Source organism: Balaenoptera borealis, assembly GCF_965194805.1.
Source record: "Balaenoptera borealis genome assembly, chromosome: 19".
Classification (NCBI taxonomy): domain Eukaryota; kingdom Metazoa; phylum Chordata; class Mammalia; order Artiodactyla; family Balaenopteridae; genus Balaenoptera; species Balaenoptera borealis.
Genome location: NC_138878.1, coordinates 19,571,454 through 19,594,083, shown reverse-complemented (window position 1 = coordinate 19,594,083; position 22,630 = coordinate 19,571,454). Strand labels below are relative to the sequence as shown.

Sequence of the window (22,630 nt, the reverse complement as noted above, 5' to 3'; positions counted from 1 at the left end):
TTTCCAACTTTGTTGCTGACAATTACATGAGGTGGGGGGCGGGGAGGGCGGCTCTCACAGGGAGACAAAGGATATATGTCCTCAAGTGATCTTGCCCTGAATGCATTCAGGAGGGTGGGAGTGAGGAGGGAGGGAGGGAGGAGGGAGGGAGGGAGGAAGGGAGGAAAGGAAAAGAGATACTGATGTATGGAGATGACTCTTGACGCCAGGGCTCGGGCTCGGGCTGCCCTCCTTGAGGGAGCCATTATCTGCATTTTACATCTGAGGAAATGAAGGCCCAGCAAGATTGAGGCACTTGTCTGAAATCACATAACCAATGGATGGTGAGGCCTGGGTCTGAACCCCCATCAAACGCCCAAGCTTACGGCCTCCTCCAGCTCCAGGCTACCAGGAGAACTGAAGCCGAGGACGAGCATCCTCTGTCTGCAATGCATCTGAGAGACCTGGGGGTGAGAGGCGCACATGCGGCCACCGGGTGAGGAAAACACCGAGGCCCCCATCCCGGGGAAGCAGGGCTAGGAGCTCGACCCTGAGCTGACTGCCAGGCACCTGGGCGCCCACGTGTCAGGAGGTGGAGGAACTTTCTGAGGCTCCACCGCTCCTACCTTCTGGTGCCTGTATTCTAGCTCATCCTGCCACTGGGCTGCCTCCTAGTCCAGAAAACGCTGAGCCCCTTCAAGCCCCTCAGCCAGGAGGCAGTGCGTTCCCAGAGGCAGGCACGGGGGTATAATTTTCCCTGGATCCCCAGGGTTTGCAAAGCTCCAGGCAAGGTCAGAGCACAGGCTCCCACACCTGCTTCAAATGCACCCAGCGTGACAGAAAGGCCAGGCTGCAGGCAAACTCTGAGACACAAGGTGGGAGAAGAATCCATCCCGGGACAGTCAGGGGAGCAAAGCAAGGAAGAGAGACAGGAGTGGCCAGGGCCTCAGGCTGGAGAAAGATGTGAGTAGGCACAACACAGGGGTCTCCTAAGGCCAGCAAGTATTCAGAGCCCTGAGTGGCTGGACGCAGAGCGGGGCAAAGCAAAGAGGAGAGCAGGGAATGGAGGGGCGGCACAGGCACAGGTGGGTCCCCCTCACAGGCCGGGACAGAGGCAGAGCCTCGAAGCCCAAACTGCAGGGAGAAAAGCAGGGCTTTCGGCTTCAGGGAGCCCGGGAACAGGAGGTCCCCGAGGACCCACCACCCCTCCTTATGGAGACGACCCAAGTGGCTCCGTGTAGGGGAGCAGAACTCGCTTCCCCAAAATGTCGCTTTGGCATGTGGATTACTTTGAGCTGAAAACAATCAGGGCCCGAAAGACTTAGGAAGAAACTTTGTCCATCCCCCTAACTAAAAGAATTTAGCTAGAGGGCCTGTTCCCAGAATAGCGCTATCAGCAGAGACATCTGCGGAGAATACGGGCCGCGGGTTGTGTGGGGAACTCAGCAGGGGCCTGGAGATCAGCGTCCTCTCTGTGTCCCAGTGTCTCTGCAGGGCCCAGCAAACATTTATTTACCAAACATTTGCTTTTCCGTCTCCATGTGAGTTACTTTCCTCCCCTTTGAAGTCCCAAACCACTGCCCCCAACATCCTCTTCTGTCTTTAACTGCAAGTGGTATTTAAGGTGAGGGCTTCAGCCATTTTGGCGAGTTAATTTTCCTGGCTCTCTCCCACGTATACATGTTATCAAGCTTTTGTTTGATGTTCTCCTGTTAATGTGTCTCACGTCAACTTAATTCTTAGATCAGCCAGAAGAACCCAGAAGGGTAGAGGACAATGTTTTCCTCCCCAGCTTTTGAAAGTCTGGGGAAGAAACAGACACATGTGGAGACAATGACGTGTCTCCTGAGAAGTTATCAGGCTGGGAGTCCATGGGGATCTCCAGACACATTCAGATCCACTATTCTTTTCCACGCTGAAGTCATCATTATTCCAGAAATCCTGTCCACAGGGCGACGAGCTGGGAACTTCCAGTGCTCAACCACTAGTGTCAGGGCAGTGATCTCCTGGCAAATCCAGCCCCGCACACCTCTCTGCCCATTTCTAAAACAGAGCAAACTCTTTCTCACTTGTGGGTCTTTGCACTGACTGTTCCCTCTGTCTCCAGTACCCTCCACCTACCTCCAGAGCCGGTACCTCCTCAGCCTTCAGATCTCGGGCTATCTAGCCGGTTCTCTCATCCCGGTGTTTCCCATCAGAGCGTGCTGTTTGGGTTCGCTGCTGCTGTGGTGATTGTTACTGTCTTGTCGTCTGTCTCCAGCTGTGATATAAAGTCGTGAGAGCAGGGATCAGGCTGTGATCTGTTCACCCTTCTTTCCCCAGGACCCAGCATCATGCCTAGGACGTGCTCAGAGCTCAGTAAATGTTGAGAATGAAGGAATCAGTTCACAGAGCGCTATGCAAGAACATTAATAAGCCGTACCAAAAGGGCTGGAAATCCAGCAATTTGCTCTCGTGCCGCACAGGGCACTTCTGCCTATTTGGATAAGCAAACCAGTGCCAGGGGCAAGTTCCGAAGCACGAGAAAACAGATCAAAGCTCACCACCACCAAGTCCAAGAGGTGGCCCCGACCCTTCTCCCCCTTGGCAGTCAGGCAGAGTCTTGTCAAGGATCGGAACAAATGTGGTTTCAAAACCCCACGCTCCCAGGTACAAGTTTTGTAACCATTATCCTCTGTTTTCCTACATCAGCACAAAGGAGAGTGAAGTCATCTGCTGAGATTGCCACGAGGATGGAGTTAGAGCAGTGCCCCCACCCCCACTGCCCCCAAGGAACGTTTGGCAAAAGTCTGAAGACATTTCTGGTTGTCACAACTGGGGTAGAGTCCAGGGATGCTGTCAAACACCCTAAAGTTCACAAGACATCCTCCACAACAAAGAATTACTCAGCCCAAAATGTCAACAGTGTTGAGGGCCAGAAACATTGCGTCAGAGATATTGCAGTTGCACAGGAAGCCTTCGAATCCGTCTCACTCCGTGACCAGATGCACCTGCAGGCCACTAACTGCAAAGGTCTGATCTGCCTCGTCTGAATACTCCCTGACTGCGCCTCCAACCGGCCTCTGCCCACACCAGCGTCTCCCCAGGAATCCCTGTTGTCTTAGTCTGTTCGGGCTGCTAAAACAGAACACCATAGACTGGGTGGCTGAAGCCACAAACACTTACTTCTCACAGTTCTGGAGGCTGGGATGTCCAAGATCAAGGTGCCAGCAGATTCAGTGTCTGGTTAGAGCCCACTCCCTGGTACACAGAGGGCCATCTTTTCACTATGTTCTCATACACTGGAAACGGCAAGGGAGCTCTCTGGGGTCTCCTTTACAAGGACACTAATCCCATTCATGAGGGCTCCACCCTCATGGCCTCATCACCTCCCAAAGGTCTCCCCTCCAAATCCTGCCATATTGGGGATTAGGTTTCACTATATGAATTTGGGGAGGATACAAACATTCGGTCTATAGCACCCACCTTCCGATTGTTATTAAGATCCTTCTTTCACACCTGAATTCAAATCTCACTGCAGAGAAGCCTCCACCTGTTTTCTGTGCTGTTAGCCTTGTTTGTCCTACAGCACTGAATGTCCTCAGCGGCACAAATTACAACCTGCCCGCCGCTGAGGCTTTCTCCTCCCTGTAGCCATCCTTAGGCCTTAGCACCAGCTGTTGCCTCCTAAGGAGAGAACTTGACTCATGAAAAAGGAGAGGGCTTCTTAGGCTAGCAAATCCAAAGTCCTAATTGTACGGCTTCTTCCTGATTGTCTGGCTTTTCTCATCTGCAAAATGGGCACCACTGAATCCATGTGGCAGGCTCTCCCCAAGCAATGAGACACTGTGACAAGTTGCTTAGAGTAGGCAATAAAATGCCACTATTTCACAGGAAGAGCTTAGTAGAGCCTGATCAGCTGAATGTTAAATCCAACCCTCTCTTTTGAGCAGAGTAAGGTTTTGTTTTCTAATTCCTTGAGAGCCAAGCATATTGTCAGGTAGGGGAGGACAGTATCAGCCTTCAAGGTGTGTATCTGGAAGAGGTCATTTTCTTCCTGAGATATCTTATCTCTTTCATCTCTCTCCCTATACAAAGTCAAAGGGCTTCTCCTTTCAAAACCTGGCAGAGGTTTTGTGGCGTGAATTCCCCACCTTTCCTGGTCTGATCACACCTCCTGAGTGCGAGCCTGCCACCTGGGAGAAACCCCAGGCCACCTGGGGAAACTGCCATTGCCAGCTCTGCACTCCACTTATAGCCTGTTTATGAGAGCGAGGAGGGTCTACAATAGTCATCTCCTAAAGAAACAAAGGAATTCACAGCTCTGGACTCCCAGTTGTAATTACCAGGGCATCCAGTGATTCCAGAAGGAGAATGTCAAAGGGGCTGACGGCTCAGAGTGTGGGGAGGAAACATTCACCTCCAGCCACTGCGGCAAGTCCGGCAGCGTCAGGGGCATAGACCCCAGATCCCCGGGGATCCCCCAGGACCTCCTTCCTCTAATTCACAGGCCACTGTTTTATGAAGTTCATGCAGAAACATCGAGCGAGGCGGAAATGTGCTGGCGGATGAGGAGTAGAGGGTGCACCCATTTTATTTGCTGGGAGGACCACTCAGGATGTCTCAGACAGGTCCTACTTCTTTAGAGTTCTAGTCTTGATGGGGAGTAAGGAAGGATGGCATTCTATCCCTGAACAAACCCAGCACAAACACATGTTTCAGAGCAGGCTTCATGTGCCCCATTCGATTACACTGTTGGGTTCCAGAAGGTCCCCAATCCTTTCCCTCCACTTCTGCTAAAGTCTCTCCATTAATTCTTGCACCAGAAGCCATGTGACCAAGCAGAAGACACTGTGAGAACTTTAGCAGTTTACCCTAAAGATCTTGCTAATATGTGCAAGATAGGGGACCACGTCAGGAGGCAGCCAGGGTCCCATCCCTGGAAACATCAAGCAGAGGAGAGCTAAGAATCTAGGAGGAGACGGCAGAGGGCTATAGCAGAGACTAATCCACAGACACAGCAATGGCTATCTGAGAAGGCCAGCTGACAGCAGCAGCTGAAGAATATTTTATTTCAGTGACTCAGAGTTTCACCGCTGCTGAGAGGCTGGTCACAGCTAAGGCTCATCAGGCTTAATATGTGAAACATCATCCAGAAAGCAGCAGACAAAAAACAGACACAAGGCTGATTGATATCAAGTACGGCACGAAACCCCAGAGACCGGGCTCTACCGGGCAGTTTGCTCTCGCCCCCTCCTGCCCCATTGTCCCTGTCTGTGACATGGGGAGAACAGTCTCTGCCTTGCTTTTCTATTGTGAAGATCAGAGTAGATGAGCATTCAGAAAAGGTGAGCTAAACCCTTAAACACTGAAGGAACTAAGGAATTATGCTTAGAGGATGAACATTTTAGTACTGCTTCTTCTGGAAGCTTCCCTCACCCTCCCTGACCTGGTCAATCCCTGCCATTAGCTCTCAGAGTACCAGGTCATCCTCCTTCCACTTACCGCGGTTGTCATCCCATATTTCTCCATCTGATTCTTTAGTTTGTGTTTGTCTCACACGTTTGATTGTAAACACAGAGCAGGCAGGAGCCGGGTCTCTTTGTGTTTGCTGTTGTTGTTCGTTCTTACCATGGCCTCCTGGTGCAGGTCCTGATGGACGTCAAACGCCTGAACAAATGAATACGCACAAGCTCCATGGTGTTGGAAATGAACTGCAGCAAACTGCCCTCAATCATTCCCGATCTGTCATTACAAAGGTGTCCGCAGGCTTGATAACCAACAGTGCGCCTCTCTTAGAGACCATTATCTCTCCTGAAATTTAGCAGGTTAATGAAGGTGGCTGGTATTTATTCTATTTCTTGGAGCTACGGAATCTTCCCTTATCTGCAAACGACTTAAAAATATTGTGCAGGCATCCTGAAACGTTAAGCGACTTTACTAGGTTTGCTCTTAAAGAGAGAAAGGGAAAAAAAAAAAAAAAAAAGCTGGTTTTGCATGTAGTTTCCAGCAACCACATTTATAAAAGCAAAGCCTGAAGCTGGAACTTTGGGGTGAGATTTAAAAGAAATGTGAGTACTGTAAGTTAAATACTACTTTGTGCCGGTGGCACAATGCATGGTGATTATCAATCCTTAATTATGTGGAAATCTAAAGATCTGTGGCCCTTTAATTAAGAGTCCAGTGGTTTCCAGCAAGTATGTGTACTACTGCTATTACATTCATGGGGTAAACTGTGCTTTGCGCTCTCCTGCCATTTCTTATGAACAATTCCATTTTCTCCAAACTTTTTGAGCAAAAAAAGGTCACAGAACAGTACTTTTTTTTTTCTTTTCTGTGTTCCTTGTCCCAGGTGAAATTCCCCCTCTTTCTGCAGTGAGCTTTGGATAATGGTCTCATTAACTGGGTTACATTCCCATTTGGCAGGGGAACAGGTGGGCAGCACAGAGGTAATGGCGCTCGGATGAGAGAGCCACAAAAAGTGAATTGTTTAAAGGCCCCAGATGATTAAACAATTACTCTCTCTGTAGTTCATATTTTAGAGCAAACAGCATGTATCCTAGACTGCATTTTTCCTCGTCTCGGAAACTCATCTGCCTCTGCCGGCTGTGTGTCGGTCCCCTTTCTCCCCGATGAAATTTCATCCCTCCAGGAACTGTTTGTTAGCAGAAGCTGCTGATCTCTGGCCAAATGTAAAACGCCTGCACTTTCTGCTTCTCATCGTGCATCAAACCCTCATTTCCAAACACGATACCCTTTTCCTGATAGCCTGTTGCACTCCACTGCCTCTCTCTCCACACTAATTCAGAGGTTAAAGCTCCTTCGCTTTGTAACATTTACCAAGGGTGCGGACGAGATGGCCTCCCACTTTAAATGGATTTCCAATTTTCAGAGGCCATTATTCAGTTCCCCGCTCCGATGTCCTCGTCCTTGCCGCTTTTGAGTGTCGGTTATAGTGGAGTAACGGAGCACCTGTACGAAACCAAGCCTCCCGAAACTGGATGTTCGGGAACTGCTGAAATCCCAGCATCTCAACTGGGAGTTTTGGCATTTGGGGACTAATCGTGTTGCTGAAATGTGGCCTGATCTGAAAACTGTAACCAGAAACAACGAAGAATATGTGTGTTTGTGTGTGGGTGTGTCTGCAATAACATAGGCACTCGTGACCTGAAAAAAAGTGTCTTTATTGAGACAAAAGGAGCAAATTGTGTTTTGGGGGCTCCTCCGAAAAATACAAGGTGGTGTGTCATAAATTTGGACCAAGTTCAAGTTCCATACAATTAGGGGCAGCCCCAGAAATCCAGCCCAAGTGGAACATGAAACTGCAATAAGGTGTATTCCTGCAATCTGTTCTACTCGAGGCAAGAGTCTTGACCCTTACACTCAGGTGATGGTGCTTCCACCAGGTCTCTATCTACACTGAGAGGGGATCCCTATCTCTAGCCCCTTCCTCAAGATGACGAATGGATTTATTGAATATGCTGAAGTTCACACGCTGGAAGAACTTGATTCATGTGACTCCACAGACTGAAATGAACAGACCACATAGAAAGCACGCTGGGCTGGGAGCCTGGACTGCACTCCTAATGGTGAGGTCAGGATTAGCGGCACCAACAGTACCTGGGACTTGATGGAAATGCAGAATCTCGGGCCCCAGCCCAGACTTACTGAATCAGAATCTGTGTTTTAACCAGAACCCCATTTGAAAAGCACTGCCTTAAAGCATGTCTGTTAATCTACAACCCATGTAGCGGAGGTTGCAGTTCCTTTTTTTTTTTTTTAATTGAAGTTGTGTTAGTTTCAACTGTACCGCAAAGCGATTCAGTTATACATATATACATATATATTCTTTTTCAGATTCTTTTCCATTATAGGTTATTACAAGATATTGAGTACAGTTCCCTGTGCTATATATTATATATATATATATATAGTATTGTGTGTATGTTCATCCCAAACTCCTAATTTCTCCCCCCTCCCCACCCACTGCTATTCCCTTTGGTAACCATAAATTTGTTTTCCATGTCTATGAGTCTATTTGTTTTGTAAATAAAATTCATTTGTATCATTTTTTCAGATGTCACATATAAATGATATCATATGATATTTGTCTTTGTCTGCCTTACTTCACTTAGTATGATAATCTCTAGGTCCATCCATGTTGTTGCAAATGACATTATTTCATTCTTTTTTATGGCCGAGTTAATAGTCCATTGTGTATAGGTACCACATCTTCTTTATCCATTTCTCTGTCGAGGGACACTTAGGTTTCTTTCACATCTTGGCTATTGTAAATAGTGCAATGATCATTTGGCCCAGATCACCAGCTTTTAGAATGTGGGCTCCAAGAGGGAAATGCATCTTTAGCCCCTCTCTAGTAGACCCTCAATAAATATGCTTTGAAAGAGTAAACGGGTGCCCCCGCGATGCTTGTTCCCCATGGTCTATATGCACCAGACTGTCTACTTCTGGCTACAGGAATCATGTTCCTAACTCTTCAAGTTTGCTTATTAGTTGAGAACTTGTTCTAAGCCCAACCTGTGAGGTCCCTATATTTACAGTCTAACCTCAGGATCGTGCAGCAACTATGACTACAACATGAGCCCTGGGGCAAACTTCCACTTTTACCTCAGCATTGTTAAACCCCATTTACTAACACGAGTCACTTCGTGTTTGCTATCAAAAGCCCAGAGCAGAGGTAGGGTAGGTAACACTAAACTTCCCCTCATAGAGCCACAACCCAGCCTGTGTAACTATTAAACTTCCCCTTTCCATCATTAGCTACAAACTTGGCTGTGGTCACTTTGTCCAAATATCAGTCATAAAAGAACATAAAATAGACTCTCCTGCTTTCTCAGTCACACTTTTTGATGTGGAATGAAAATGTCTCTTTCTAACCGGAGTTGGCTTTATTGCAGGCTATCAGGCTACTGTGAGACAAAACAAAATAAAAACACACACACACACCTCGGCCCCGCCCACACCTGTCTCAAGATATTGGAAGGGAGAATAACAGTTTGAAGTGAGGAGAATATTTAAGGCAAATATAATGTTGGTTTCATCTTTGTTAATTTCATGCAAGGGGTACGTATAAATCTCAAAGAAAGGACACCCATTATTTTTAGCTCAATCTTTTTGAATGCACCACACAGAGGGTGAGAGGGCCTCTTTAACCCTCTCTCCACATCTGAAGTTTGCCCCCTGCCCCTACACTGGGCAACTACAAGGGTTTGCTCAGCACAGACTGGCACAGCCAAGGCCAGCTCCGCCCACCCTGCAGGCCCACGTCCTGTGCCCCGACTGCTCTCACACAGGACGGCATCCCCCACACGCTGTCCCCTCCCAAATACAACTGCTCGTTTCCCATCACCCTCATTCACATTCTCTCAGAATGTTTCTGTACTTTCCCATTTGCCCCTGACCAGGAGACATGGTGACCTAAATGAAAAAGTATGGATTTTGGAGTTAGAAGCCAGTGGTTTAAAATCCCTGCCCTGTCTCCTGGTTGTCAAATGATGTTGGGTAACTCATTTATCATCGTTATGTCTCCATTTCATCCTCCATAGAATGCAAGTAATAGTATATACCACATTGGGCTGCTCTGCCCGTTACAAACATGAGCCCATATAAGGTCCATAGGATAATGGTCAGTGCGTAGTGACTTCACCCATCCTCCCCACCAGACCCTGGTATTCAGGCTCCTGAGGAGTCTTTATACACCAGGCCTGCCTAGCCAGGGGGATGAGAGGCTTACGGAAGCCCACCTCACCTCACAGGTCAGATGAAACTCAACTCTTTCTCAGTCCTTTATCTTTCCAACTGTCATAGAAAAGGTACAACAAGCCATCTTGAAAGCCAGTGAGTGGAATTCTAAAGTCTAGGAGGGAAAATGCATTATAGAGAATAGAGACACCAATTTTCCAACCAGATAAAGCAAGCTAGACCTCTGACAAGCTGTGTGACCTCAGGCAACTCACTTGAGCTTTCCGAGCTTCCGGTTCCTCATCTCTAGAATGGGGATAATCATGGCTCCTTGCAGAGATTGCAGTGGGATTAAGTAAATGTGTTAAAATATTAAAAACAGCAGATCCATAACTGGGGATAAATAACTGAGCGTCTGTCCTGTCTCTTGCCTTTTCATTAAAGGTCAAGGAGCATCGACACAGAGGAGGCTGCCATCATACCCTGCTCCTCAGGCACTGACAGCTTCTCCTGAGCCATCAGCCCAGGAGTGATAACTTGAGCTATTCATTAGCATAAGTATTTCACAATAATGCCATTTTAATGCTCCCCAAAGAGCACCTGTTATCTATCCCACAGATTGGACCCTCCCTGGCATAAATCATCAGGAAGCACTTCCCATGTGTCTTAAATGAAGGAGAGCCATTCCCACCAACAAGGCAAATATTAAACAAATCCAAACAAAAAAACAGACAAAGCTCAGAAACACCCCACACTGTGAATTTAAGAGTTGATCAACTGCAGATCAAAACCTTTAATTTCTCCTCGGCTCTGGGTTGACGACAGGAGCTGAGTTCCCACTCCTTTAGAAGTGATTACTTTGGTGAAAAACAAAGGCTCTCTTCATCAGACCTTGGCCAATAAACACCCACAGACCTGAGACTCTCTCCCAGAGAAATATCCAGATCATGAACAATGCCACCACACCACTAGATGACCCCACATAACAGGGCTGTACAGTGACCATTGCCCCACCCCATGGCCAAGTTGTGGTGAGCAGAATATGATTCTGTTTCCCTGAGTAGGTCATGAGTTAGTCAAGGGTACAAGACACGCTTTGTCCATTCCAGGATCCAGGCCCAGCCTAGGTACTTGATATAAGTTGGCTGAATTAATTTCCTCAGGCAAACAAGGGGTGGTCAAGGCCCACTCTGCCTCTCCCACAGGCCTGGCATTCACCTTGCAGGTTCCTCTGCTGACCATCATGTGAAGGTTACAAACCTGTAATTCTACCAGACCCAGCTAATGACCACCTTCTCTCTGAGTCCTCCTCCGGTGTTTTGCAGAAAAACAAGATAATTTATAACAATAATAACCCACACTTCCTCCAGTCCCACCTAGAACTTTTCCTGCATCACATGCATGGCCCGTTTTATAGGACAGCATTTGTGCTCTCAATTGATGACAATGGAAACACTGCCATCGTGCAAGACAGGGTGAGGATGGGGGGCGTGGAGATACCATGTCCTTCAGGGTCAAACAGACCAGATTTGAATCATGGTTCTGCCAGGTAATAGCTGAATGGCTTTTAGCAAGTGATTTAACTTCTCCACAAAATGCTGCAATAGTATCTATCTCACAGGTTCTTCATTCATTTAGTCTATGAATATTACGGAGTGCCTTATTTGCCAGTCACTGAGGTAGCCACTGTTTTGTTCAATTGAGCAGTGAACAAAACAGACACATCCCCTGACACGATTCGAGTGGGGTGTAGAGAGGTAACCTCTTTGAAAATTGCTAGTCAATGGAAGCAATTCGACAAGCATGCATTTGTTTCATCTGTAATGCCCAGGACCCTGCCTCAGCATAGCACTTGCTCCATAAATAATGAGACTAAATTAAGTCATTGCTTCTAAAGTAGCCAGAGCCAGATCCAGCATACTTTAAGCAACATGATTTCTCTTCCTAGTTAAGTGTAATTCAGTTCAACAGTCATGTCATGTCACGTCACGGTGCCTTCCCAGGGCCACACTTAGCTCTAGGTTTGGAAAATACCAAGGAGAATGGGTCATATTCTGCTAGGGTGGAGAGAGTGATGGGCAAACAAAGAAATATAATTACTATGTAATATGCACATAAAAGTTAGACAAATGTGCAAGGCTATACAGAGGAAGGAGTGAACTGTGGAGTTGCGGGCAGTGGCCCCCGAAGCAGTCACACCTGAGCAGGTGTAGGAGGGGGAGGAGCTTTGTTAGCTGTCATCCATCGTCACCCTGCTCATTTGATACATTACCTGCTGAGTAACTGTGTGTGCACAGCTCCATGCTGGATTCTGAAGGTCAGGTGCAAGGACAGAGGCTCTGCCCCAAAGACCGTCTGCACAGGGTAAGCAGGTCTGCCCCAGAGACGCTGCTGAGGAGCTCGTGGTGCTCAGACGTGGATGTGCCTGGAACTGGGGGGGGCGGGGGGGCAGGCGTTTCAGAAGAGGGGCGTGTGGACCTTAAAGGGACAGTGACACTGGAGCACAGTGAGAAGGGAGCCATGCTGTCGTGGGGGTCGCATTTCCTGCTTGCCCTCGCCTGGACTTTTCCTCTGGGGCACGACTTCTTCAAGCACGAACCATCACCTCTATGGAAGAACAGAACCATACGGAAGGGGAAACTGCCACTGAGAACAGCTATTTTGGGTCTCAAAATGTGAGGCATGACATGCGGCACGGCCTTCAGAAGAAGGGCGTGGCTTCCTACTGGACAGATCGCAGGTGCCAGACAGGCTGCTCTGGGGTCGCGGGGTCGCGGGCTCCGTGGCAGGGTGGCAGACCCCAAGCCTTCCCCAGCAGACAGAAGCTATGGAAGGCACTGGCATGGACCCAGCAAGCGTGGGGGATGACGGTGGCGGTTCCTGGCCCACCCTTCTTGACCAGAGACCATAAATTACCAGCTGCCTGACAACAGCCAATGGGCGATGTCGAGCTAAGCAAAGCCAGTGACATGGGCCCAGGCTGAAGTCCTGTTGTCTTTCTTTCTCTGCTCGTCAGAGGCCTCTCTGCGTGTAGAAGCTGCATCTTTTAACAGAGGGGGCAGGAGACAGGCAGAAGGGGGTGATGGATTAGGGACCAAAATTGAAAAACAAAACACTGAAGAGGCCTAACCTTCCCCCAGAGTCTCTATATCTTTTTACCTCCATCCCCTTATCTCTCTCTGTCATCACTAATAAAACCTTGACGACAATATCAACCAAAGAGTAAAATTCAGCATCAGAGGTTCTGCGAACATCTGTCCAGCAGGAGAGAAGCAGATAAAGCCAGGCCTGTGAGATACCCTCTGATGCCAGGCCCTGGGGAGACTGCACCCACAGGAGAAGGGGCGGGGGCTGGAGTGACCTGAAGAAGGCCTGAGGCTGTGGTAAAGAAAGAAGCACATCTCCATGCTTCTCCCCCCAAAGCATCTTTGCCCCACCAGTCTCTTTAAATGTTTTCGGTTGATCTCCACATTTGAACAATTTGCCCTTGGTAATGTGAAGGGAAGTGACTTGATAATCATGATGAGCTGAATTGTGTCCCCCCAAATTCATGTATATTGAAGCCCTAATCCCCAGTACGTTGGCCTTGAAAGAGGTCATTAAATCAAAATAAAGTCTCTCCAGTGGGCCCTAATCCAATATGGCTGGTATCCTCATAAGAAGAGGACACAGAAGAGGCATCAGGGATGCACAGCTACAGAGAAAAGGCCATGTGAGGAGCAGCAAGAAGGTGGCCATCTGCAAACCAAAGAGAGAGGCCTCAGAAGCCACCAAATCTACCAACACCTTGATCCCGTACTTCCAGTCTCCAGAACTGTGAGAAAATAAATGTGTGTTGTTTAAGCCACCCAGTCTGTGATGGCAGCCCTAGCAGACTAACGCAATGGTCCACGGTTCTATCTGAGATAATGCACGTGACCCAGGGCACGCTCAGATTGACAAGGCGGGTACCGAGCTGAAAACCGCCAAGCCTGCAGCAGCACACCAACACACAAAGAAAGACATACGACATGTCACCCACCCACATCTATGGTTGACATAATGGAATACTCAGACCTTCCAAAGGTCCAGTCCTCCCTTTTAAAGGAAGCAAACCATTTTCAATTGCTTCGGGGTGGGGAAAGTGAGGAGCTTGTCTTTATAAAGTGTCACAATTTGTCATTTTAATGGTTTGGTTTAAAAAAAAAAGTTTAACTCATAAAATATTTGCTCAATTTGACCTAAGTAGTCAAATTGGCAGGTTTGAAAGCCCTGTTTCCATTTGGGGCAATGCTGTTATATGTCTAAGCCAGAAAGTTTGCCCTTCATGGCACAGGGGAGCCCCATAAAAATGACACAGACGCATCGCCACGTTTCCTATCATTGAGCTCAGCTGTCTCTGAGAGCTTGGGACATGTATGACATCTGTGGTAGTACTAGGACAATTCCCCACATCCCTCTGTAACCTGATGCCTTTGTCATACTGAAGAGTTCCAGCCAGGAGGAAAGGCACTAATTGAAGGCACGTGGTTTCCACTCCTTCAGGGAGGAAACACATTTGATGGCTTCCCACATCTCCGTCAATCAACAGGCATGTATCGGCAGCCAGCTGAGTGCAGGGCGTCAAGGTGGTTGTAGAAAAATATAGAAATTCGAAGAAACAAATATCCCACTGGCAACATTATTATGAATCAGACAAAGGAAGGATCTGGGGCAAGAACGACCATTCCTTGGAAGCAATCCTACGATACAGTGTGCCCTGCATAACTATAACTCCTTACTCCATAACGATGAGTTTATGGCTTCTCAATTTAGCCTACAATACTTCGGCCTTTATTTCCTGCCTACTTGTTGCTAGGGAGTTAATTCTGATGGGCAATACTGGGCATTAAATACAGGCACGCACACCTACCTAAGCTAATTTCCCCTGCAGTGGCTGTGGTCTCAGTTATTTTCACCAACCCTCCTTCCAATCTTCTCTTCAATTGCCACAAAGCATAGAGTTGAGTACTTGACATTTCCTTTGAATTAAGACTGCAAGTTAAGTGGACATTTTCCCTTAGATAGATGGTTATTCCACGCCTCCCCACAGCTATTCATGCCAGAGAATGTGGATTTCACCTGTTCCTTTCATACACACACAGTCTGCCTGAAATTTGCCAGCAGGTCCTCAATAAAGAAATAGCCTTGATTGCTCATTAAAAGCGAGAGAGAAAGCAATTAAAATACAAAAGGCAGAGCAAAGCTTAACACTTGGAAGTTGAAAGTTGAGCAAGCGTTGTTGAAGGTGGGGAAGCAGTTCTGGAGGGTGTGGGAAGAGAATCAAGTGCCCTAGTCAGCGATTCGCGGATGCAAACAGATGCATAGAGGAGAGGAGAGGAAAGGGAGAGGGAGCCCCGGGAACCGCGGCGGGCCTGGTGCTCAGCATTCTTTTTTTCATTTACTTTTATTTATATTCATCTAAACTCACATAATTCATTGAAATGAGCTAGGTGTGAAGTATTACTTCTTTTTAAATTTTTCCCCCTTTCTTTCTTCTCTTCAAAGCTCATATACAACAAGTGGGGCAAACTTCAAAAGCATGTAAGCTGTGCAGTAGAACAAAAGCCCCCTCTACTTAGAAGGACCACTGTTGGTTTGATGTTCAACTACGGCCATCTTGAACTTAATTTCTGAACGAGGGACCCTGCATCTCCATTTTGCACGGGGCCCGGCAAATTATGTAGCCAGTTCTGCTCCTAGAGTAAATGACTGTCCAACCCAGGTTGTCCTTTTCAAACCCTTTGCCAGAACCCTAGATGGGACCAACCAACTTCTCCTGCCCCCAGCCCCTCCCAGCCCCACTCAGCTCTTCTCCGGTCTGTGGGACAGACCTTCTATTGGTATCACTTGCCAATAGGATCAGGGTTAACTTGAAAGAGGGTCCAGGATTTATTGCAAATTAACATAAGAATTTCTGGATGACATTTCCTGGGAGCATTTTTGGTTGGGCTGAAGTATTTGTGGGGAAGTGATTCTCTCTTCAAATTGTTCTGCTGCTGGGTAGGTAGCAGAGAACTATTATCACCATAGAACAATTGTCCCAGGCAATGAAAATGCATCCTAGGTGTTAATTAGCTCAATATTTATCTCATCTAATATGCAAATTAAGACACTGCAGTCTCATTAGCGTCATCTGTGTTTCCGTTAAGCAAAATTAAATCTCTTGCCAATGCAAGAAAAGGAGAAAAAAACAAACATTAGTATTTCTCTTTGAAGCTAATAAGGGTGTGATATGTCTCTTTCTTTGTTAGGAGGTAGCAAGTTAGGGAAAACACGTTTGAAATATGCCAAGTGTGGCTTGACCTCATCTATCAGAGGCAAGAACACAGCCTTGACTGGTTACTAGGCTTTCTGCAGCTCGCTTGGCCAGAGGACCGGGGCCCAAGGAGACAGTGGGTGTTTGCAACGAACCCCAGACGAGTAGATGAACAGAGTATGGAGATGCAGCCTTCAAGAGCCCACTCAGCAGACAGACGTGGCATCATCTCAATGATAAGAGAGGGAGGAAATAAATTTACTTAATGCCATACATCTTAAAAATAAATTGGAAAAGAACAGAGATTTCAGCTCAAAATATCTTCTCCTTCCAGCTTCCCATTTTAAGATTTTAGAATTTATAGAAACAATAATCAAACCGTCAACAAATACCCACATTGTGCCCCAAAAGTCAGGCTTTATGTGCTGGTGACACAACGATGCTACAGAGCAAGGACTTTAGGAGTAACGACTGTTCTGGGTCTCCAGCAGGCCGCTGTGAATTCTGCACCCGTGAGCTCTCATCTTCGCAATAACTCTGCAAGACATCCTTTCTCCTGTGTACAGATGATGCCACTGTGGTTCAGGGTGGTGAGCTCACTTGTCCAAGGTCTTGCAGCTAAAACCTGGCCCAGGTGGAATGAAAAAATAAAAGGAACATGACAGCCCGTGGGGAACACAGCCTAATTAGCGAGGTGTCCTAGGCGTGGTGGCAGGAGGTTGGAAAGGATGTGTGACCCTGTCATCCTAAACGCTAACGCCGTGTGGATCTCCGGAATTCTGAGGCCACAAGCCCAGGGTAGCTCCTCCTTGCTGTCCCCGCCTTTCCCAATTGTGACTAGTTATTCCAAACCTGTTTTGTGAACACAGTCTGCTTTCTGGGGCAGGAGAGAGACCCGTCTGCATTCCAGCACCTTCTGGGAACTGAAAACTGGAAACCTCTCCCCAGGCAGACGGAGGCTGATTTCCATATGTAGCAAACCGTGTCCAGAGTCACAGCCGTGGTGCAAGGGGAACTCCCGGCTGAAGCCCACCAGGGGCAGGCAAGGGGAAGTCATGAGGAGCTGCCCTCCGCTCCCAGGGGAAACCGGAGAAAGAGGCCTTGACCTCCCTGGGACCCATGGCCCACAGATGACAGGTCCCATGCTGTGAACTGGGCGTTCGCCCTGAAGCCTAGCAGCTGGGCAGAAGGGAAGACACGTGAACGTGGCAAGGCCATGAGGGAGCACTTGAAAGCACTGCTGTCGCCACCAATGCCTCCATAACCAACAAGGGACACAGGGGCCATCAGACAGCTGCACGGACAGATGCTCCAAGTCTCTGGAGACACGTCTACTCTCTACTGGAACCTCCGGAGGATGCTTCAAACCTGTCCAAGCACTTTCCCTTCCATCAGTGACTAGGAGCCCCCAAAACAGGCAGAAAAGGATGTCCCACTTGACAGATAGGAATAGTAAGGCTCCCAAAGGCAAAGTGGTCTGCTCGATCAGACCAAGGCAGCCTGGGAGAAGAAGCTGTTTCCAGGCTGTCTCCTCTATTCCAGCTCCCGTGCGGGGGTGACCACCTGGCTTTCTCCTAGGGTTGCCATAGTGTCCATCTGAAGCAGGGACTGTTGTAGGGATGGAGAAACTGAGAGTGAGCAGATCACGGAAAGGGAAAAGGAAATGAGTACTTGCTGAGCGCCTGATGCTGGGGATGACGGACAGGTAACAAGACCATTAAAACAGGTGCAAATGATAGAGAGGGTGTGCCATGTGCAGAAAGACCCTGGAGGACAGGGTGTGTGGCTCCTCCTCTTTACACGGAAAAAGTGAGAAGAAAGAAAAGCAGACAAGGAACTTCCTGTGAAAGTCACACCCTCCACCTCCTGCCCCAGGGCAAGAGTTTCAGGGAGCAGACAACAGAGCCGAAAGCAGGATGGGAGCCTGCGCAGAGCCGGCAGAGGTGGATACAGAAGCTCCAGCCCAGGGCCTGGGTGCCCGGGAAGGGAAGGAAAGGAAGCAAGCCACACCAGAGGAGGGTGAACAGAATGGGCTCGGAAGCTTAATGTCCTGTGCAGTCTCACTGTCTTTATGCTGCTGTTCCTACACCTCATGACTGATAACGTATTTTGGATTGGTTTTTTTTTTTTTCGGTCAATAAACCTTTTAACATAAACTTGCTTTCAGAGTGGTTACCTAGGGTTTCTTTAAATTATGTAATGGAATATACATTAGGTATATGCAAGATATTAAAAAAAAATCATAAAACCCGTCCTCATGGTCCGACCACTGGACCTGAGAAGTATTGTTACTAAAGTGCTGAGACCTTCTGAGTGTTCCTCTCTCCTTCCATCTCTGCCTTCTCCCTGACAGAAGTGAGTCCCATCCTGAATCGTGCATTCATAAACCGCCAGACCGCTTGTCGATATACAAGATATACATACATCACAGATATACAAACATCAATATGCATACATATGTATCCCTTGGAGGTATATAGTTTAGTTTTTATTGTTTATGTACTTTACAAAAATGATATCATACCATGCATGGCCTCGTGCATCCCATTTTTTGGTACGATATGCTGTATTTTTCTGATAGTCTCAACAATGCCAAAAAATAGGGAATTTCACCTAGCAATGGATTCTGTGCAACTAATTTTAATGAGAGTTCGTGGGGAAAAAAATTGTATTGCAGCAGATGCTGGAGATCCTATTGATTCATCTAATCCTGCCCCCATTTTACAGACAGACATCAAGCCTGGAGGGATTCAGGAATTTTGTCTCAGTTGCCGTTGGGAGCCAAGATGTGTCCCCAGGGCTGCCTAGCGCCCCCTGGAGGCGGTATACTGCAGAACACCCTGGGAAGGACTATCTGCAGGCAGAGTATGGGAATGCTGCCCTCCCTCCTGGTCTGTGTGATGTGGAGGCCCTGCCAAAGCTCCTGCTTTTACCTCTTTGTTTTGCACCCAGAATGGGGCTGATATTCAAACCTCTGCCAGTACTGCGTGCCTGCTTTTTAAGAAATTTGACACTGCCGGTGTACTGCCTGAGCCTTGTTTTATTTCCTGTTATCCGATTTGTGACAGTGAGCCTACTAAAAATTCCTTTCAACTCACATGTCCTCCCCGTGCAATATCATCCTGGAAAAATCACATTTTGCATTACTGACAAAGCATCTCGCCTGCCTGATTGTCCCCAGCACCAGAAAGAAACGTAACCACTGAGTGATATGACAGTTTGGAAGAGGATGGTGACAAACTCTAAATGAGATTTCAGCTGTTAACCAGAGTTCCTTCGCTGCCATATTAGTCTGAACAGGAGTTACAATGCTGCAAGAGTGAGGGAAGTGAGGAAGGGAATTGTGTTCATAGACACTGACAACACGCCAGGTACTGACAGGTATGCTTTCCACATGTATTACCATGTTCAAGTGTCACGGCAGCCCTGAGAGGTAGCAATTTCTTAATCCCCATTTTACCCATGAGCAAACAAGGCTCTGAGAATTTAAGTGCTGTGCCACACAGCAGGCCAGTCTGTCGACCTGCAATTCAAATGATTTTCTTCTGACCTGAGCTCCTCGCTCTTTCAGTATTACCACGTTTAAGTAAACTTTTTTATCCTTGAATAACTTTAGATTTACTAAAAAGTTGCAACAGTAATAGGGGGGATTTCCAACATGACCTTCATCCAGCTTCCCCTAATGTTGACATCTTCCATAATTCTCATCACTGTCAACGCTAAGAAATTAACATTGGTACAATATTATTAGCTAAACTACAGGGCTCATTTGGATATCAACAGTTTTTTCTAATGTCTTTCTATTCCAGGATCCGATCCAGGATTTCAGATGGTAATTTAATTATTTATAAATCTTTCAGCCTTGAAAACATGTCCAATGTCAGCCCACTCACGAGGACGTGAGAGCTCTCAGAAGGTAAGGACCCCTGGAAACGTAGCTCTTTATGTCCAGCCACTAGATATGTACTGGCTAAACGTGCTAAGCAAAACAGACTTAGGAGAGATCTGTTATATTGCTGTTATAGTGCAAAGACCTCAAAAATGGCACCAGAACCAAATTATGAATGCAAATATACAAATAGAGATCTAGGCATGGGTAATGCACACCCACACATATGTATACAAAAACACATACGTATAGAAACATTCACTATGACAAAGGAAGCATTTCAAATCAGTTGAGAAATGTTGGACAGTTCAATAAATAGTGTGAAAACAAGTTCCTATTCATATGACACAAGGAACTAAGTAGATTCCTACCTAGCTCTTTACCTAACATCAGTCCCAAAAATAGGTTCCAGAATTATTAAAGCATCACACATTGAACAAGTAAAAACGTCAAATAATTAGAAAAAAAACCACAGAGAAATATATTTCTAATATTGAGGTTATGTCAGGCTTTCTAAACACAAATGCTGTAAAGGGAACCAACAAAACACTGGATTACAAGAAATATTTTCAAAATTTATAACAGAGAAAATATTCATGATGAGGAAAAAAGATTAAAGATGGGGACATATTAAAATGTCTACAAATCAATAGGTAAAAGATTAAATAAACAAGCCAACAGAAAACGACCTAAGGATTTGAACTGGCAATTCCCAGAAACAGAAGTATAAACCGACAACACACATCAAAGAGTATTCGCCTTCACTGGTAATCAGGAAGCAAAAATGCAAGCAACATAAGATGCCATTTTCACCCAAAGTGTTACCACCGGTTAAGTAAATGTGTATCAATCTGGACTTTGGGTGACGGTAAGGGGAAACAGGCCTCACTTGAGCTGACCTGTTGGAAGGAGTATCAGTGAGAGCAGACTTACCCAAGGGTTTTGTCATCAGCCAGCAAATGCTCGTCCCACATCTGTGGATAACAATTGCTGCATTTGCAGTTCCAACCTGGACCTAGGCGGCATGACGAGGAGGCATACACCTGCTGGGCATGACCCAGAACTGCAGTCTCAAGCCACTGCTCTAGGGCGTAGAGTAGAGGTAGGAACTTGACCTTTTTCTGGGGCAGCCAGGCTGGTCCAGGAGGAACATACAAAATATAACTCCTGGTGAATGCTGTGTCCCTATGTCCAGGTGCTGTGTCCCAGTGTCCCTGGCCTACCCTCACCCCACTACCATCCCCACCCCAAAATCAGAGCCCCCCCAAGTCTGCTCATGAAAATGTAAGGCAGAGGGGCAGGAGATTCGCAGCTGCAAGAATGGCTGAGGACGCCGCTGGCAATTTACAATCAGGCCTTAGAGACCCGTCTGAGAAGAGCCTTGACCCCTGCCCTCCTCTGGGCCGGCTGCCAGGTTCTACCCTCTCAGGCAGTGACTCCAAAGATCCTTTCTGGAAGGATCACCTGCAGTTGCTCCCCCTGTCCCACTCCCTTCACTATGAGGCTTTATTTAGAGCCTTAATACCAAGAGGCCCTGGAACAACACCCACCACGAGCAATATTTTGCATGTTCCTTGTGAATCACTGTTGCTGCCCCAGAGAAAGTCCAAACATTGCAGGCTCCCTCGGGGGGGCATCTGCATGACTTACGAGGCCAAGAGTGCTTTCCCTGGGGAGGAGAAGGGCTGGGCCTCCTCCTGGCCAGAGACCCTGATCAGTAAAACACCTGAAGATCTGCTGATGAGAAGCTGTGAGAGTCTTCCCACTCGGCAAGGCAATTTGTTCTGGAGTCTGAAGATTGCGGAGGGCATGTATAGAGAGAGAGTGAGGCCCTTAAAAACATTCTTGAGGAAGAAGCTCAAAAGCCCTCCAATCCAGACTTAGTAGCCTGCCAAACAGACCCATTGCCAGGGCTCCCGCTAGTAAAAGTGCATGGCCCTCTGAATGACATTAGCTTAAACTAGCTAGTAAGGCTGGTGGCTGGAGGTTCAAACCGAAAAGTTAAGGCCAGTCAGTGGTGGGAGAAATCTACCTCCCAGAAAGCTGTATTTTATTCCTGACACTGTTTAGAATTTCTGGCATAAGGTGATAAGAGAAAGTTGACTGATTTTTATCGAACTCTCTGCCAACAAAGTACTCCCTTATTATCTACACCTAGGATGGACCTTCCCCACTGCCTGGCCCTTGGTATGCCTAAAAAATGACTGATTAGTGATTTAATGTATGGGAAAAGACTTCCAAAGGTCTAGCTATCAAACTGTGCTTAGTTACGCATTTAATGGCTCATTCTCACGTGGAATTGAGACCATGGCCTGCGTTCTGCGACCACACTGGTCAGAGACACGGAAGTTGACTTGGACCCTCCCTCCTCGCCCCCCATCTGAGCAGACCCTCCCTCGCTTTCACCTCTCAGGTGCCTCCCCCACCTCCGATGACACTCTCAGTGCCACCCCACCGAGCAGGCATCCCCTGGACCAGGGCATCGTCTCCCGCCTGGTTCTCATCCATTCCCTGGGGGCCTCCTAATCTGTCCTCTGCACTGCAGAGGGGGCTCTTTTCTGAATGTGCATTCATTCATGCCATTCCCCAGATTTGGCCTTTGACCCCTGCCCACCACGGAGGCTGGATTCACTCTCTTCCCTCCAAATCCCCCTTGTTCCTGGGCTGCTCTACAGCTGGCCTCCAGATGTGCTGTTCCACATCTCCACCCCTTTCAGCTAAGCTTTTCCATTGAAAAGAAAGCCATGCCTCTTGGCTCTTTCCTGTTAAGCCTGCCTCATCCTTCAAAATCCATCTCAGCTCTC

At 47.4% G+C, this 22,630-nt stretch overlaps 1 protein-coding gene across 1 annotated transcript in view; it reads right to left on the bottom strand.

Annotated features, from left to right (window-relative positions):
* The window catches only part of LOC309617191 (uncharacterized protein), a 661,226-nt gene that overhangs the window by 167,658 nt on the left and 470,938 nt on the right, over positions 1-22,630 (bottom strand). Inside the window, exon 9 of the mRNA XM_082369112.1 lies at positions 2,101-2,239. The gene's annotated coding sequence lies outside the window, so the exon portion shown is untranslated. The remainder of the gene's footprint in view (positions 1-2,100; positions 2,240-22,630) is intronic.